General features: G+C 39.4%; 1 pseudogene; it reads right to left on the bottom strand.

The window, feature by feature from the left end:
- Positions 1–1,922: 1,922 nt before the first annotated feature.
- LOC112619586 lies at positions 1,923–2,989 on the bottom strand (annotated as a pseudogene).
- Positions 2,990–18,128: the final 15,139 nt, after the last annotated feature.

Raw genomic sequence — 18,128 nt, 5'->3', positions numbered from 1 at the left:
CATATATGTGTTTGTGTTTCTTATATTAGTTTTGCATCCCAAATATGTATGGGGTGGCATTTTAACAGTCAATGAGTCAAACAGTCAAAGGAGGACAGGAGGGGAGCCAACTGGTAGGAGGGAACAGTAACTGTGTGTGGACCAAGCGCCATTTTTATTTTATAAACGTGTCTTGAAGGGATGGTCCCAGAATATACAAAATATACACTCTGTCCTAATAACCACCCTGCTTGCTTGCATAGGCCACTTGATGGTCTTAAAGGCAATCTTTGGAGTTGAGGCCAGTACCTGCTAGCTAGGAATGCAGGTAGATAGTGACCAGTATTGGATGTGTGTGTGTGTGGGGGGGGGGCGGTATGAAAAGTAAGGACTGTAGACTCCTTTGGAGTCAGCTTGCAGAGTAAATGTGGTGCCTCTGTTAATCCTGGGGATTCTAGGTCACAAGTCATGGTGGGCCTAGCCAAAAAAAAGAAAAAAAAAGAAAAAAAAGAAAGAAACGTGTCTCTCCTTTTAGAAAACCCATGAGAGAAACACCTCAACCTTTTTCTTAAATGTCAACCCTTCACTCCCACAGTGGCATTTTAAATTGTGTATTGTAACAAATGGCGGAATAGGAGCTCAGTGGGCATGAGAGAGAAGATAGGATGATGTTTTGTGAAGTCTCTAGACTTGGGAGGCATCCTCAGGTTTCCCCACTCCTGGAAAGAGTGATATTTTTGGCTTTTTGTCACATCATAAGCCAGAGTTAGATATGCAGCTGCCCTCTGAGACTGGCGACATCTATGCTTTAACTGGTTATGGGGTAGCAATGACACCCAGCACAACGGTTGATCATTATGAGCTGAGGTCATTATGCCTCAAGGAGGATGAGAGAACTGTGATGTCCCATCTGACTGGCTGTTGTGAGAGCTGAACATCCAGGTATCGAGAGAGTCCTGAAGAGGTTTAGTCCATGGAGAAAAGATAAAACACTTAAGCTTCCAAATAAGCTTTTCAAGTTTTCATTAGCAAAAAACGGAGAGATTAAAAAGAAAAAATCTAGCACTGGCAACAAGGTGAGGCTCAAGGGATATACTGTGATTTATCGTCAAGGACTTTGTTCTCTTGGCCACTTTGCAGTCATGCTAGAAGTTTCCAAAATCCCTGGTGCATATGGTGTGCAAGAGTCAAAAAGTAAGAAAAGAAAACCCCTCCCTTGAGAGTGAAGTCTACAGAAATGCAGGCCAGAAAGGTGTAAGATGTTATTCCAGAGTCTGCGGCCGCTAAGGCCTTTGGGATCAATGTGAAAGATCTCAATAGTACTAAGAAGAACCAAAACCAGTCAACAGTTCTGTGAGGAAGTCTGTCGCGTGGAATAGTAGGACTTTTCACACACAAAGGACAAATAAAGCAAGAGTTAATTTTGGCTACCAAACTGCAATTTGTTTTCTAGGTCATTTTCCCCCAACTATTTAAAAAGAAACATTAGTGCTACAGATACACAACTTTAAGATGCTGAATTCTCCTATCAAGTTGCACTGAGAGGCAAGTAAAATAAACCCCTCGGACTGCCATCCACCTGCAGAGATGTCACATCCATTTTCTTTGATTTGCATTGGCAACAGCAGGAAATAATTCGAATAGTGCTAAAGTAAGCAGCCAGTCTGCCTTGCTGAATTCACCTGGTTGCCTTCTTCATCTTCTTCCATCTGGCTAGGGCAAGGCGTAAAAAAGAGACGTATATATTTTAAATATAGTTGAGTGCATGATAGTGTGTATGTGTGTGGGTCTGTATGTGAGTGTGTGTATGTGTGTACAGAGGTTTATAAGTGAGAACTTTCTTCTGCGAGGCAGTGGGTCCCTGCCTGAAGTCCAGCCCCGTGCCTCATGGTATTTCCTTTAGACATTGGCTGATGCCGCCGCAACTCTGGCCTTTCGGTTTTTTAGATATGTCTCTTCATATGGAGGGCAGGATGGTCAGACCTTGAAAAACACCCGTCGCAGCGGTAGCATTTGAAGAGCTTTGCACCTGTGTGTTTCCTGGAGTGCCTGGTGAGCTCATCGCTTCGTGCTAAACGCTACACGCATCCCTCCCATGAGCAACTGTAAGGCTTCTCACCTGTGTGAATCCTATGGTGGGCCTTTAAGTGGGAACTTTTTGTATAAACTTCTTGGCACCCGTTAAACTGACAGCAGTGAACCCTCTTCTTGTTTTAGGGACATGCTTTAGCCCCTGACCTTCTTTGGTCACTGTCGCTCTGTCCGCTCTTAACGGCCCCAGCAGCCATCACAGCTGCTGAAGCTGTTGTGATCCCTCCCACTTTTACGGAGATGAGAGCACCCTTCTTGGCCACTAGTTTCAACATCACCGTGCCATCCACGGCAGAGAGAGTTTGTGAGGTTTTGACCAGATGGCGGCTGAGCTCAGGGGACGATGGGGACGTTAATGAGGTCACTGTGTTGAGCTGGACCTGGTTGACAGATGTGTAGCTGTCTAGAGAAGAGTTGGCGGCTGGAGGCTGAGGCAGGTCTCAGATAGCAACTTGTCCCCAGAGAGCAAGATGTCCACTGCCGAGCTCTTCTCACAGATGGCCGCTTCCACGGGGAGCAGCAGGAGGTCTAAGTGACGGAAGCTTTCCTCAACGCACCGGGGAGGAGAAGCGTGGAGGAAACAGACCAAGTCCTCACCAAAGGTGTCCGAGATCCTCCTGGGCTCCGTCTGTAGGTAGCGTTCCAATTCAAGGCATATCTCTTCTGGAATATTCCCTCTTCTCTCAGTCTCTGTTCTCCTTACGGGACCCTTTCTCTTATTCTGTGTTTCCCTCAGGGGTCTTCACTCCCACAAGTAAATATCTTCCAGGATATCCTGGAAGTAAGGCTTCTGGACTTCCTTTCTTCCATTTACTTATTCGTGCTGCCAGGTCTCCAGGGATGGCAAAGCCGAGAAGTAGCCGGTGTCATGGACAAGTCGTAGCTCCTGGAATATACTATAACTAGCCAACGCGTCCATGCTGCTGCTGCTGCAGGGCAAAATGGGAGGCGAAACCCTCCCCTCAACACAGTTGAGGCTGTTTATCAGTCTGTCTGGCTCACCCCCCAAGAAGACAGACATCCAGTGGCCCTTTTGTTTCAGTCAGACGAAGCTGCCATCCATTTCTGCAGCTCTGTTGGCTCCTAATGCAATCTTTGCTTTTGATTTTGGGAGGTTGCATTTTTTTCTCTCGCGATCGCTTCTCTCCCCTACTTCCCTTCCCTCCCTAACCCCACCCCATCCTTGCTAGTTTGTAGTCTTGCCCTCCTGTTTCTCCCGTATTATTCTTTTAATATTTGTAGAATCTGTAGTGATGTCACCCGTTTCATTTCTGATGTTGGTAATTTGTGTCTTTTTTCTGATCTATCTGCTACAGGCTTTATTGATTTCAAAGAACTGTTTTGGTTTTCTCTACTTTTCTGTTTTTTGTTTCTTTAATTTCCACTTTGACTTTGGTTTCATTTGCTCTTTTGCTGCTAGTTTCTTAAGGTAGAAGCTGAAATTCATTGATTTGAAACCTTCCTTTATTTTTTCATATCTGGATTGAGTGCTTTAAATTTCCTGTTAAGTATTGGTTTAATGACATTTGATATGTTGTGTTTTCATCTTGTTTAGTTCAAAATACTTTCAAATTTCCATTTTTATTTTTCAGGTGGGTCCAGAGCAGCACTCAGTCTAGAGCTGATGCCTTCCTGAGTACTCTACGCAATGCCCCTGATTTATGAGATTCTTACAGCTGGCTGGTGGGAACAGTCACTCTTCCCAGGCTTGTGTGAGTTCTACACATTGTGTCCTTTATCCTTTCAGATGGTTCTTTCCCTGGCTTTAGGTAGTTTTCTTAAACATATTTACATACTCTTTTTTTTTTTCTTTAATTTTTACCTTAAGTTCCGGGATACAGATGCAGAATGTGCAGGTTTGTTACATAGGTAGACATGTGGCCATGGTGATTTGCTGTACACCTTCAATTCCCTTTGGATATTTGGAAAGCTTTCTCAAGGACAGGTGTAAACAAGCCCAGAATGCAAAGATTGGAATACATACCTAACTCTTCAACGCCCAGACACCAGCAAACATCCACAAGCATCAGAAACATCCAGGAAACATGACCACACCAAATGAACTAAATAAGGCACGAAGGGCAAATCCCAGAGAGACAGAGATATGTAATCTCTCAAACAGAGATTTCAAAATAGCTGTTTTAAAAGACCTCAATGAAATTCAAGATAACACAGAGAAGAGATTTAGAATCCCATCAGATAAATGTAACAAAGAGATTGAAATAATTGTTAAAAATCAAGTAAAAATCCCAAAGCTAAAAAATACAATTGACAAATGAAAGAAAGCATCAGATTCTCTCAACAGCAAAGTGGATTAAGTGGAAGAAATAATTAGTGACCATGAAGGCAGGCTGCTTAAAAATACACAGGCAGATGAGACAAAAAAGAATAAACCAGCATGAAACATGCCTACTTGGCCAGGCACGGTGGCTCATGCCTGTAATCCCAGGACTTTGGGAGGCTGAGGTGTGTGAATCATGAGGTCAGGAGTTCAAGACCAGCTTGGACAAGATGGTGAAACCTCGTCTCTACTAAAAATACAAAAATTAGCTGGGTGTGGTGGCAGGGGCCTGTAATCCCAGCTACCTGGGAGGCTGAGGCAGGAGAATTGCTTGAACCGAGGGGTGGAGGTTGTAGTGAGCCAAAATTGCTCCATTGCACTCCAGCCTAGGCAACAGAGTGAGACTCCGTCTCAAAAAAAAAAAAAAAAAAAAAAAAGAAAACCCAAATAATATTACCTCAAGACATTTAATAATCAAACTCCCAGAGGTCAATGCTTTCCTTCAACAGATATTACTTATTGAGCACTTTCAGTATGCCAGGCACTGTTCTGAGTACTGAGGATAGAGCAGTGGGAAGTGAACAAAGCAAACGAAATCTTTCTTCTCATGGAGCTGATACTTCAGTGGGAAGAGACAGGCAAGAAAAAAAGGAAGAGGGAAAGCCACTAAATGCTAAGTGTCAATAAATGTTAAGTAAAATGGGGGCAGAAAAGCAAAGATAGAAGAGTATTGGGGCTAGGGTGGATCTTGGATAAGATAGTCAGCAAATCCTCTATGGAAGGCCAAAATAAAAAGTGAGAATTGCTCTAGATTAAAAGAGACCCCTGACACATGTCAACAAAATGCAAAGCATAAGTCTTGATTACATTCTGGCCTTAAAAACACAAACTTAAAAACATTTTTTTTGATTAAAACTTGGAACGTTTGAACATAGATTGCATATTAGATGACGGTGTAAAATTATTAATTTTTCAGGTAAGGAGATGGTATTGTCGTTATGCAGAGGGTATCCTTTTAGGAAGTTTATGCTGACAGCTTTTGAATTGTTTTAGTGTCTGTAGTTTACTTTCAGATGGTTCAACACATAGAGGAAGAACTAAAGCAAATGTGGCAAAACATAACAATTGGTAAATATGATGAGGATGTAAGGGTATTATTACAGTATTCTTTCAACTTTTATGTATGTTTGACATTTTTTCAAAATAAAAACTTGGCAGAAAAAAAGATGGAATTTAGGGTTGTTGGAGTCAATCTGAGTTTTCATCACCAGGTGGTGCTAAAGCTTTTCAAATATAGTTAAATTAACAGCAAACAATCTGTGTTGACAGTTGCATATTAATTTAGGAAACATTTGGGTGGGAGGAACACAGACTATAAATCAAGCTTTTTAAATTTGCCAATTTTACTCTTGCTTGCATTATTATATTTTACACAACTTGAAGAGGTTCAACTGTACCATTTCTGTCTCTCAGTTTCCTTCTCTTCAACCTTTCCCATTTCCAGGCCCCTAATTTCTTCTCACAAAAGAGCTGCTGTGATAATTCCCAACACCAGATGCCACTGTGGTCCACGTTGCTCACAGAGTAACCTTTGTGCAGCATTTCTCTCCCCTTCATCAGCTCCTTATTTCCCTCCAAATAGTTTCCACTCCTCGGCACAGAATTTACAGTTTGATACCAATCTTCTTTTCCCAGTGTATCTATTATTATTTCCTTGCATTAACCCTACTCAGGAGAAACATTGACTGCTGTCCTTTTCTTTTTTTTTTCAAACAAATGTCATACACTTTCTCACCTCTGACTATTCTGCTTTGTATGTCTCCATACTCCCAATGCCCTTCTGCTTATTGCCAGTTCAAAATCTGACCTTGCCCATCATTGAAGCGTAAATTAAATATGATTTCCTTCATGACAATTTCCCCATACACCTTATTCAGAAATATTCCTCTTTCTACAGCACTTTAAAATTTTCTTACCAAACTGATAATATTTTGTATTATATAGTAATGTGTGTACACTAAATTATAAATACTTTCAAGGTAGGCAGTTTATGTTTATAGTCTTTGGATTGTGTTTAATACTATGCGGCATTTACTAAAGGTCAGTGGAATTGAATTTCAAGATTATTCAAAGGTAGTTTATAGTAGTGGTAAAAGTGCTGACTAATTACCACCAATTGCCAGCCTTACTCTGGCTGTTCATTTCACAGATAAGCAATGAGAGGCCACCATAGTGAGACATGAACCTGGATAAAGGATATTCATGGCTTAGCAGCCCCACCTACCAAAAAAATCATCAATTTGAAGTAAAATTTCCTTTCAGTTTTACTCCGTCAAAACCCTTAAGTTCTTGCATGTCATTTGATCTATATATTCTTCTAGGTAAGAACATGAAAAGAATGATATGTTAGAAAATATGTTTATAAAAGCTAAAATTAGAAGCAGCCTAACCAACAATACAGAGTTGGTTAAAGACATTCGAAATTATCCACACAATGAATTACTATGGAGCTATTAAAAATGGTGCTCGAGAACAATATTTAGTGGCATAGAAAGAGGCCCCCAATGTTATTATAGGAAAAAAATACACCATATTGTTGACATAATGCTTTTTAATAGAAGAAAAGATTTGCATATAGAAAATACTAAAGTTGATGGCAGAGATGTATTTCTAGATTTGGAGACTGACTGATTTAAATAGTTTCTTTTGCTATCTTTTTTCCCCCTAAGTTTTAACTCTGAGCACCTATATTAAGCAAACATTAAAAAAAATTTAGGAGAGAAATTATATTCCTAATGTTATTCCATTGTGTACATTCATTAATGAAGGAAGGAATTTCAGGCTCTAACATTGTTCCTTGGGCTAACATAGAACCAGTGGACAAGAAGGCCAAATGATACCCCAAGAGGAGATAGTATTAGAGGTCAGAAAAGGTAAGAAAGCCAGGTAGAAAAAAATGAGGGTTAAGGAATGGGATTACCATGCTCAGGAAAGGAGGGAGGCAGGAATACAAGTAGGAGAGTCATAAGAATCTAGTAGATACCAAGATTGTAATGAAATAGAAAGGTAACTGCATTTGGAAATCTAGGTCCAATATTTAGTATTCTTGTTTATTAGATAGGTAATCCTGAGTAAATCATTTGTGTTTTCAAGGGTCAGAAAATACCCTGAAGGTGTTTTTATTCTCATGTTACAAGTGAGTAAAGTAGCACTCAGAAAATATAAATGAGGTCATATATATATAAGCTAGGTTTTCTCAGCTTTAGCTCTTTTGGCATTTTGGGCCAGACACTTTGCTGTGGGAGCTGAACAAGCACATTTGTATGGGATAATAAGTGATGATGTCAATTTTAATAAAGAGGAAGTTGCCCAGTGAGAAGGAAAGCAGGTGAGAGGCATTTTGTAGTTAAACTAAAATTTTGCCAATTTATATAAAATCCCCCTAAATACTCAGTATACGCATCTCACCAAGGAGTGTTTTCCCCTGGTAGGGGACTTCAGAGGACTCCAATACCTACAGTTGGTAGGCATATATGTCCCAGATCTATATAAGTCAAATCAAGCCTCTAGCATATAGAGCATCTTATGTGATAGATTTTAAGCTCAACCTTAGTCAGAATGGGGTCTTTTATATCCTTCATGTTTATGCTGAGATGGATCCCAAGGGGGCCCGGATATGTCTATGAGGATGAGTCATTGTCCCTGATGTGGATAAGTGAAAAGGGTAGGGAAAAGGGTTTCTGACCCTGATAGAGCTATTTGTGGATAGGGAGGACTCTAAAATAACTCTTGAAATCATAATAGAATGTTAAAGTCTCCCACATTTAGAGTATATGTTGTTTGCATTAATCCCACTTTTTAAGAGAAATATTTATTACTACTTAAACAGTTCACCCCAACTTTATTTCAAATTGGAAATATTAATTTAATTAAAATAGAAATTTAATTTTATGCTTAATTTGAGGGTTGCTTTTTTGAAAAAAGGCTTTTTCATATGCAATTTAAACACTTGAATGCTTTTAAAGATAAAACAAGAACAACAAGAAGTAGAATTTATATGTAATTCTACCACCCGGATAGACCCAGTATGAATATTTTGGTATATACCCTTTCAGAGTTCTTAAATTGGGGGTTCTGGATCCAGCCTGTACATTAGGTTCACCTGAAGAACTTTAAAAATAAGATGATGACTAGTCTCATCCCAGAACAAATAAATCAGAATACCTGGGGGACGGAGCAGGGCTGAGTAATTTTTTTTAACTTCACAGGTGATTTTAATGTACAGATAGGGTTGTGAACCACTGTCTTAAATGAATGATAGATTAGTGCTGAAGCACTAGGCCAAGCACTAGCTGAAGCAGCTAGGCCAAAATAAAAGATGCTGGTGCCTTCAGCTAAGTGGTACTTTGGCTGTAGTTGGCATTGGGAATTAGGAAATGAGAGTGGTAGAGAGGCCACTTGGTATGCAGCAACGCTTAGTGGCCTGGCACTGTCCAAGCCATGCCGCTGCTATCTGCAGTAAGCAGTAATCAGTAATTTGGGCAGTAGGAGCTATAGATACTTTGCAAACAGCAGACGGTCAACCACACAAGCAGGAACTGCCAGTTGCTCTCTCCTTAGTGTAAATGACAAGGCTAGAATTTATCACCTGAATGTCACCATTGAATATACAAATTCAAATGGCCTGTAAGCTTTGTTAAAAGGCTCTCAGGTGAGCTAAGTAGTGGGCATGTGTGGAGGGTTCAGGTTACTTTGTCCCGGCCCCAATATGGCAGGCTTATAAGCTCTGGGGAACTAATTGGACAAGGGTAAGGGAAGCAGTAAGAGGAAGCGTATTATAAGATCAGATTGAAAGAAGCATCAGTCACCCAAGAAAGCCTGTCCATCAGCTGTTGCCTGTGGAAAGAGAAGATAGTGGAAGGGAGGCGGGTTGGTTGCTCTCTTAAGGTCTCATGGGCTGCCTTTACCACAGTAGGATCTGCCATCAACTTTGTACAGCTCAGAGGTGGAATCTCTCCAGTCTCTCCAGTGGATAATTAGCTCTTAGGGCAGCTACACACATTAATGCTACCGCATTTTTCAGAGTAGGAGAGTGCTCATCAGTGACCAGAATAATTTGTGTTCATTACTCGAAGGACTCCATCTTTCTTAGGGAGGGAAACTAGAGATAATGAGTGAATATTTATTAAAATGTCAATGTGTCATGCGCTTTACATTTTAGTGTATTATTTACAGATGAGGAAAAAAAAAGCATGGAGAACGCACCCAAGTTTCCAAAGCTGGTCAGTGTGGTGAGGGCAAGATTCAAAACCTGGTCTCTCTGGCTCCAGAACTGTGTTCTCCGTAGCTACTAGCCTTCCCAGGAGATTGAACAAATGTTTGGAAGACTGAGAAGAAGTAAAATCATCCCGACAGAAATGTCATGGATGCTTGCACTATACCTGTCCAATAAAGGGATAATAATAGTACCCACATAAAGGTGCTATTGCGATAGAAAATTTATTACAGGTAAAACATTTAAAAGAGTACCTGGCACATAGTATATGCTTAATTCATGCAGTGCTCATGTTGACAGGGAACTTATTGTCCATTAAAACATTTGGATTGTTAGAAATTCATTATGCTAAGCTGAAATTGGGCCCCTCTAGCTTTTACCTGGAAGGTGTTCCCACCTGAAAAATGGAAGAAATTTTCAGTGAGGCAGATTTTGGGTTGATTTAATGAAGTAGTTTCCGAAATTTAGAGCTACTTAAGAGAAACAAACTGCCTCAGGAGGGGCAATTGTTTATAACAGACTGTTTTTTAGAGCAGTTTTAGGTTCACACCAAAATTGAGAGAAAGGTACCGAGAGTTTTCATTTACTTCCCCCTCACACATGCACAGCTTCCCCCATTATCAGCATTTCCCACCAGAATGGTGCATTTGCTACAATCCATGAGCCTACATTGAAACATTATTGTTATCCAAAGTCCATAGTTTAATTAGGGCTTGCTCTTGATATTGTACACTCTGTAGATTTGGACAAATGTATAATGACATGTATATACTCGTATGGTATCATGTAGACCAGTTTTACTGCCCTAAAAATTCTCTATGAGGTGGAGTGATTTTCGTAAGTTAAAATAACCAAACTTGGCAGAGAGTCCCCTGGATAAAATCCACAGTTGCAAATTTCAGAGCTTATCTGTGTCACAAGTGGACTCTGAAATGCATTAGGAAAGCACATGAACAAAGGCACATTAAACTTTGATTTTGTACTACAGAGGCACTGCTATTGACAAACCCAACTTCAAATTACAGATGTGCATCAGAACATGAGCACATTATCTTGCATTGAATTCCACAAAGGAATTAATATTCCCATACCCTCAGATTAAATTTGGCTGTATAATAGATAATTGGGGACCCCTCTCCTTTGTTACTCTTGAATCTATCAATATTTATGATAAAATTTAGATTCTCACACTGCAATCAAAACCAGTCTTCTACCAGAGATGCCTCAAAATATTTTTCCTACAATGAAGAGACGTTGAAAAGACAAAAGGAACCATGCTTGCTACATTTTTTTTAAAGCTTGCTTCCAAGGTGTAAGTGGAATAAATATGCTTGTTATTGAGTGAGATTTTCACCACGGGTTTCCTAGTGTAAAATGTTTTTGACATATTTTGGACTAATGAAAAACAACTATGCTTTGGAACAGACTTTAAGTGGGAGTTGATTTTGTGCTGATCAGTTTTAAATTGATTTACAATTCATGAAGCTTTTGGATAGCAGAAAAGAATGACAACCGAATGAGACAGCTTGGTGAAGGTCACAGGGATAATCAGTAGAGGTCAACAGTACATTAAGCCTGGGAATGGAGCCTGGCAGGGGCCCACTGCCACTATTGCAGTGCCCATTTGGTCACAGGGAGTGACTGACTCTTCATACATGGTATTTTCATATCCTTTGAGATATTATCTGTTTTATATAACTGAACAGTTTATTCTTAGAGGTTATTATTCAAGTTGGATTATTTCTAAGGTCAAACTACTATAATACCTAGGAACTATGTAGAAATTTGCAGAGGAAAATTGTAAGTGGCATTGTATAGGCTATCATTATAATATGCTATGGAGTTTTTGTTTCTTTAAGAAAATGTTTCAGCTCTTCAATTTTAGATAAGTTTATGTTTTTTTTTGGTGGGGGGTCAGGTTCTCACTCTGTCACCCAGGCTGGAGTGCAATGGCGTGATCATGACTCACTGCAGCCTTAACCTCCAAGGCTTAAGGAATTCTCTTGCCTCAGCCTCCTACGTAGCTGAGACCACAGGCACCTGCCACCACATCCAGTGAGTTTGCCAGTTTTGAAGGGGCAGTTTCTCTGACTTACTTAAACTCACAACTGACTTCCTTATCTTCCTCTTAAAATCACTTCACTTTTCCCAGTGAAGGCCAGTGCCATCTATTCAAGCCAGCCAGGCTCAAACCTGAGTCTCAGAGTCATCATTCTCAGAATTGGAAGGGATCTTAAAGGATACTTAGTTCAGCCACCCATTTGGTGCTTGAACCCTTTATCATCATATAGTTTGTGATTCCCCAAGTATTTGAGCACTTACTGAATATCAGGTACTCTACTCCTTCTACTAAATAATAATTTCTGCCAAATACTGAACATCTTCTAGAAAGAAAAAAGATTTAGCAGTAAAAAGGCACTGCTTGGCCTAGTGGAGGAGGTAGCTGAGAACATTTTAATATGATGTAGTGGGTGCTTTGTAGAGGTAATGCAGAGGAAGAAACAGGGAAGAGAGGAAGGTTGCCTGGCTCAGAGGAGGCTCCAGGGAGGGATAGTTGGGGCCTGCTTTCTAGAGGAGGAAAGAGTAGAATTGAATCTTGAAGGATGAATAGGAGTGATCCAAGTGACTGACGGATGTGTGTTCTAGGCAAGGAAACTACAAGGGAAAAATCCCGGAGGGACCATGTATATCTCTCTACATTGTGGCTTTCTCATCTGTAACAGCATTTGCTTTATAGAAACATTATATGGAGTAAATAAGAAAACATTTATGGTTATAATAGGCAGAGTAAATGTTTACTAAATTATATTATTATTATATCATTATACTGCTAAAGTGTATCAGTGCAAAGATATGCAAAATAACCTTATAGCAACCAGATAGACCCCTTGAGCCTACAATTTTTGCCTCATAAATAGACTAATATATTTGTAGAAAGACTGTCCAATCTGAAACTATCTTAGAACCTAATGCTACTAGATACTTAAGTTATAACAACCCCTCTTGCTTGCTGATATTCCACGTTTACCAAGAACCATGTAGATTTGTCTTCTCTTGGGACCAGGTTGGGTCAACATGAGTCTCTGCTTGCTCCACAACTTTATTTCCACATTGTCAAATAATTTCCCACTCCAATATTAAGACCAGTCTCTTATCAACCTTTTAATAACACTCATATAGCATGAACTATGTGCCAGACACTGATCTTAACGCTATTCAAATATTAACTTATTTCATTCTTATAGCAATCATAGAAGGTAGCTGCTGCTATTATCATCACCATCTTTAAAATGCAGAAACTGAGACACAGGAAGGTGAAGTAACTTGCAGCTAGTAAAGGGTAGAGCCCAGGTTCAAACAGAGGTAGTTTGACTCCAGAGTTTCTGTTCTGTAACAAACGTGCAGTTTTGTTACATAGGTATACATGTGCCATGGGGGTTTGTTGCACCTATCAACCCATCATCTACATTAGGTATTTCTCCTAATGTTATCCCTTCCCTACCCCTTCACCACCCCCCGACAGGCTCCGGTGTGTGATGTTCCCCCGGCTTATCCATGTGTTCTGATTGTTCAACTCCCACTTATGAATGAGAACATGCAGTGTTTGGTTTTCTGTTTCTGTGTTAGTTTGCTGAGAATGATGGTTTCCAGCTTCATCCATGTCCCTGCAAAGGACATGAACTCATCCTTTTTTATGGCTGCATAGTATTCCAAGGTGTATATGTGCCAGATTTTCTTTATCTAGTCCATCATTGATGGACATTTGGGTTGATTCCAAGTCTTTGCTATTGTGAATAGTGCCCCAATAAGCATATGTGTGCGCATGTCTTTATAATAGAATGATTTATAATCCTTTGGGTATATATCCAGTAATGGGATGGCTGGGTCAAATGGTATTTTTAGTTCTAGATCCTTGAGGAATCGCCACACTGTCTTCCACAATGGTTGAACTAATTTACACTCCCACCAACAGTGTAAAAGTGTTCCTATTTCTCCACATCCTCTCCTGCATCTGTCGTTTCCTGACTTTTTAATGATCGCCATTCTAACTGGTGTGTGATGGTATCTCATTGTGGTTTTGATTTGCATTTCTCTGATGACCAGTGATGATGAGCATTTTTTCATGTGTCTGTTGGCTGCATAAATGTCTTCTTTTGAGAGGTGTCTGTTGCTATCCTTTGCCCACTTTTTGATGGGATTGCTTTTTTTTTTTTTTCTTGTAAATTTGTTTAAGTTCTTTGTAGATTCTGGATATTAGCCCTTTGTCAGATGCATAGATTGCAAAACTTTTCTCCCATTCTGTAAGTTGCCTGTTCACTCTGAGGATAGTTTCTTTTGCTGTGCAGAAGCTCTTTAGTTTAATTAGATCTCATTTATCAATTTTGGCTTTTGTTGCCATTGCTTTTGGTGTTTTAGACATGAAGTCTTTGCCCATGCCTATGTCCTGAATGGTATTGCCCAGGTTTTCTTCTAGGATTTTTATGGTCCTAGGTATTATGCTTAAGTCTTAGATTCATCGAGTTGATTTTTGTATAAGGTGTAAGGAAGGGATCCAGTTTCAGTTTTCTGCATATGGCTAGCCAGTTTTCCCAACACCATTTATTAAATAGGGAATCTTTTCCCTATTGCTTGTTTGTGTCAGGTTTGTCAAAGATCACATAATTGTAGATGTGTGGTGTTATTTCTGAGGCCTCTGTTCTGTTCCATTGGTCTATATATCTGTTTTCATACCAGTACCATGCTGTTTTGGTTACTGTAGCCATGTTGTATAGTTTGAAGTCAGGTAGCATGATGCCTCCAGCTTTGTTCTTCTTGCCCAGGATTGTCTTGGCTATGTGGGTTCTTTTTTGGTTCCATATGAAGTTTAAAGAAGTTTTTTTCTAATTCTGTGAAGAAAGTCATTGGTAGCTTGATGAGGATAGCATTGAATCTATAAATTACTTTGGGCAGTATGGCCGTTTTCATGATATTGATTCTTCCTATTCCTGAGCATGAAAAGTTTTTCCATTTGTTTGTATCCTCTCTTATTTCCTTTAGCAGTGGTTTGTAGTTCTCCTTGAAGAGGTCCTTCACATCCCTTGTAAGTTGTATTCCTAGGTATTTTATTCTCTTTGTAGCATTTGTGAATGGGACTTCACTCATGATTTGGCTCTCTGTTTGTTTATTATTGGTGTATAGGAATGCTTGTGATTTTTACACATTGATTTTGTATCCTGAGACTTTGCTGAAGTTGTTTATGAGCTTAAGGAGATTTTAGGCTGAGACGATGGGGTTTTCTAAATATACAATCATGTCATCTGCAAACAGGAACAATTTGACTTCCTCTCTTCCTATTTGAATACCCTTTGTTTCTTTCACTTGCCTGATTGCCCTGGCCAGAACGTCCAGTACTATGTTGAATAGGAGTGGTGGGAGAGGGCATCCTTGTCTTGTGCCAGTTTTCAAAGGGAATGCTTCCAGTTTTTGCCCATTCAGTATGATGCTGGCTGTGGGTTTTTCATAAATAGCTCTTATTATTTTGAGATATACCTAGTTTATTGGGAGTTTTTAGCATGAAATGCTGTTTAATTTTGTTGAAGGCCTTTTCTGCATTTATTGAGATAATCATGTGGTTTTTGTCATTGGTTCTGTTTATGTGATGGATTACATATTGATTTATGTATGTTGAACCAGCCTTGCATCACAGAGTTGAAGCTGACTTGATTGTGGTGGATAAGCTTTTTGATGTGCTGCTGGAATTGGTTTGCCAGTATTTTACTAAGGATTTTTGCATCAATGTTCATCAGGAATATTGGCCTGAAATTTTCTTTTTTTGTTGTTGTGTCTCTGCCAGGTTTTGGTACATGGATGATGCTAATAAAATGAGTTAGGGAGGAGTCCCTCTTTTTCTGTTGTTTGGAATAGTTTCAGAAGGAATGATACCAGCTCCTCTTTGTACCTCTGGTAGAATTCGGCTGTGAATCTGTCTGGTCCTGGACTTTTTTTCTTGGTAGGCTATTAATTACTGCCTCAGTTTCAGAACTTGTTATTGGTTTATTCAGAGATTTGACTTCTTCCTGGTTAAGACTTGGGAGGTTGTATGTGTCCAATAATTTATCCATTTCTTCTAGATTTCCTAGTTTATTTGCATAGAGATATTTGTAGTATTCTCTGATGGTAGTTTGTATTTCTGTGGGATCAGTGGTGATATCCCCTTTATCATTTTTATTGCATCTGTTTGATTCTTCTCTCTTTTCTTCTTTATCAGTCTGGCTAGCATTCTAACTATTTTGTTGATCTTTTCAAAAAACCAGCTTCTGGATTCATTGATTTTTTTGAAGGGTTTTTTGTGTCTCTTTCTCCTTCAGTTGTGCTCTGATCTTAGTTATTTCTTGTCTTCTGCTAGCTTTTGAATGTGTTTGCTCTTGCTTGTCTAGTTCTTTTAATTGTGATGTTAGGGTGTCAATTTTAGATCTTTCCTGCTTTCTCTTGTGGTCATTTAGTGCTGTAAATTTCCCTCTACACACTGCTTTAAATGTGTCCCAGAGGTTCTGGTATGTTGTGTCTTTGTTCTTTTTGGTTTCAAAGAACATCTTTATTTCTGCCTTCGTTTTATTATTTACCCAGTAGTCATTCAGGAGCAGGTTGTCCAGTTTCCAAGTAGTTGTGCGGTTTTGAGTGAGTTTCTTAATCCTGAGTTCTAATTTGATTGCGTTGTGTCTGAGAGACTGTTTGTTATGATTTCCATTCTTTTGCATTTGCTGAGGAGTGTTTTACTTCCAACTATGTGGTCAATTTTGGAATAAGTGCGATGAAGTGCTGAGAAGAATATATATTGTATTGATTTGGGGTGGAAAGTTCTGTATATGTCTATTAGGTCCGCTTGGTCCAGAACTGAGTTCAAGTCCTGAGTATCTTTGTTAATTTTCTGTCTCATTCATCTTTCTAATATTGACAATGGGGTGTTAAAGTCTCCCCCTATTATTCTGTGGGAATCTAAGTCTCTTTGTAGGTCTCTAAGAACTTGCTTTATGAATCTGGGTACTCATGTATTGGGTGCATATATATTTAGGATAGTTAGCTCTTTTTGCTGCATTGATCCCTTTACCATTATGTAATGCCCTCCTTTGATCTTTATTGATTTAAAATCTGTTTTATCAGAGATAAGGATTGCAACTCCTGCTTTTATTTGCTTTCCATTTGCTTGGTAAATATTCCTCCATCCCTTTATTTTGAGCCTATGTGTGTCTTTGCACATGAAATGGGTCTCCCAAATACAGCACACTGACGGGTCTTGACTCTTTATCCAATTTGCCAGTCTGTGTCTTTTAATTGGGGCATTTAGTCTATTTACATTTAAAGTTAATATTGTTATGTGTGAATTTGATCCTGTCATTATGATGCTAGCTGGTTGTTTTGCCCATTAGTTGATGCAGTTTCTTCATAGTGTCAATGTTCTTTACAATTTGGTATGTTTTTGCAGTGGCTGGTTCTGGTTGTTCCTTTCCATGTTTAGTGCTTCCTTCAGGACCTCTCATAAGGCAGGCCTGGTGGTGACAGAATCTCTCAGCATTTGCTTGTCTGTAAAGGATTTTATTTCTCCTTTGCTTATGAAACTTAGTTTGGCTGGATATGAAATTCTGGGTTGAAAATTCTTTTCTTTAAAAATGTTGAATATTGGCCTCCCACTCTTTTCTGGCTTGTAGGGTTTCTGCAGAGAAATCCGCTGTTAGTCTGATGGGCCTGCCTTTGTGGGAGTCCCTTTCTCTCTGACTGCCCTTAACATTTTTGCTTCATTTCAACCTTGGTGAATCTGACGATTATGTGTCTTGGAGTTGCTCTTCTCGAGGAGTATCTTTGTAGTGTTCTCTGTATTTCCTGAATTTGAAAGTTGGCCTGTCTTGCTAGGTTGGGGAACTTCTCATGGATAATCTCCTGAAGAGTGTTTTCCAACTTGGTTTCATTCTTGTCACTTTTAGGGACACCAATCAAACGTAGATTTGGTCTTTTCACATAGTCCCGTATTTCTTGGAGGCTTTTGTTTGTTCCTTTTTATTCTTTTTTGTCTAATCTTGTCTTCTCTCTTTATTTCATAAGTTGATCTTCAATCACTGATATCCTTTCTTCCGCTTGATCAGTTTGGCTATTGAAACTTGTGTATGCTTCACGTAGTTCTTGTGCTGTGTTTTTCAGCTCCATCAGGTCATTTACATTCTTCTCTACACTGGTTATTCTAGTTAGCAATTTGTCTAACCTTTTTTCAAGGTTCTTAACTTCCTTGCTTTGCGTTAGAACATGCTCCTTTAGCTCAGAAGAGTTTCTTACTACTTCTGAAGCCTACTTCTGTCAATTTGTCAAACTCATTCTCCACCCAGTTTTGTTCCCTTGCTGGCTAGGAGTTGTGATAGTTTGGAGGAGAAGAGGCGTTCTGGTTTTTGGAATGTTTAGCCTTCTGGTTTCTCCTCATCTTTGTGGATTTATCTACCTTTGGTCTTTGATGTTGGTGACCTTCAGATGGAGTCT

The sequence above is a fragment of the Theropithecus gelada genome, chromosome 2 (genome assembly GCF_003255815.1).
Source record: "Theropithecus gelada isolate Dixy chromosome 2, Tgel_1.0, whole genome shotgun sequence".
NCBI lineage: Eukaryota > Metazoa > Chordata > Mammalia > Primates > Cercopithecidae > Theropithecus > Theropithecus gelada.
The sequence above is the reverse complement of the archived record's forward strand: the minus strand, read 5'-3'. Positions and strand labels throughout refer to the sequence as shown.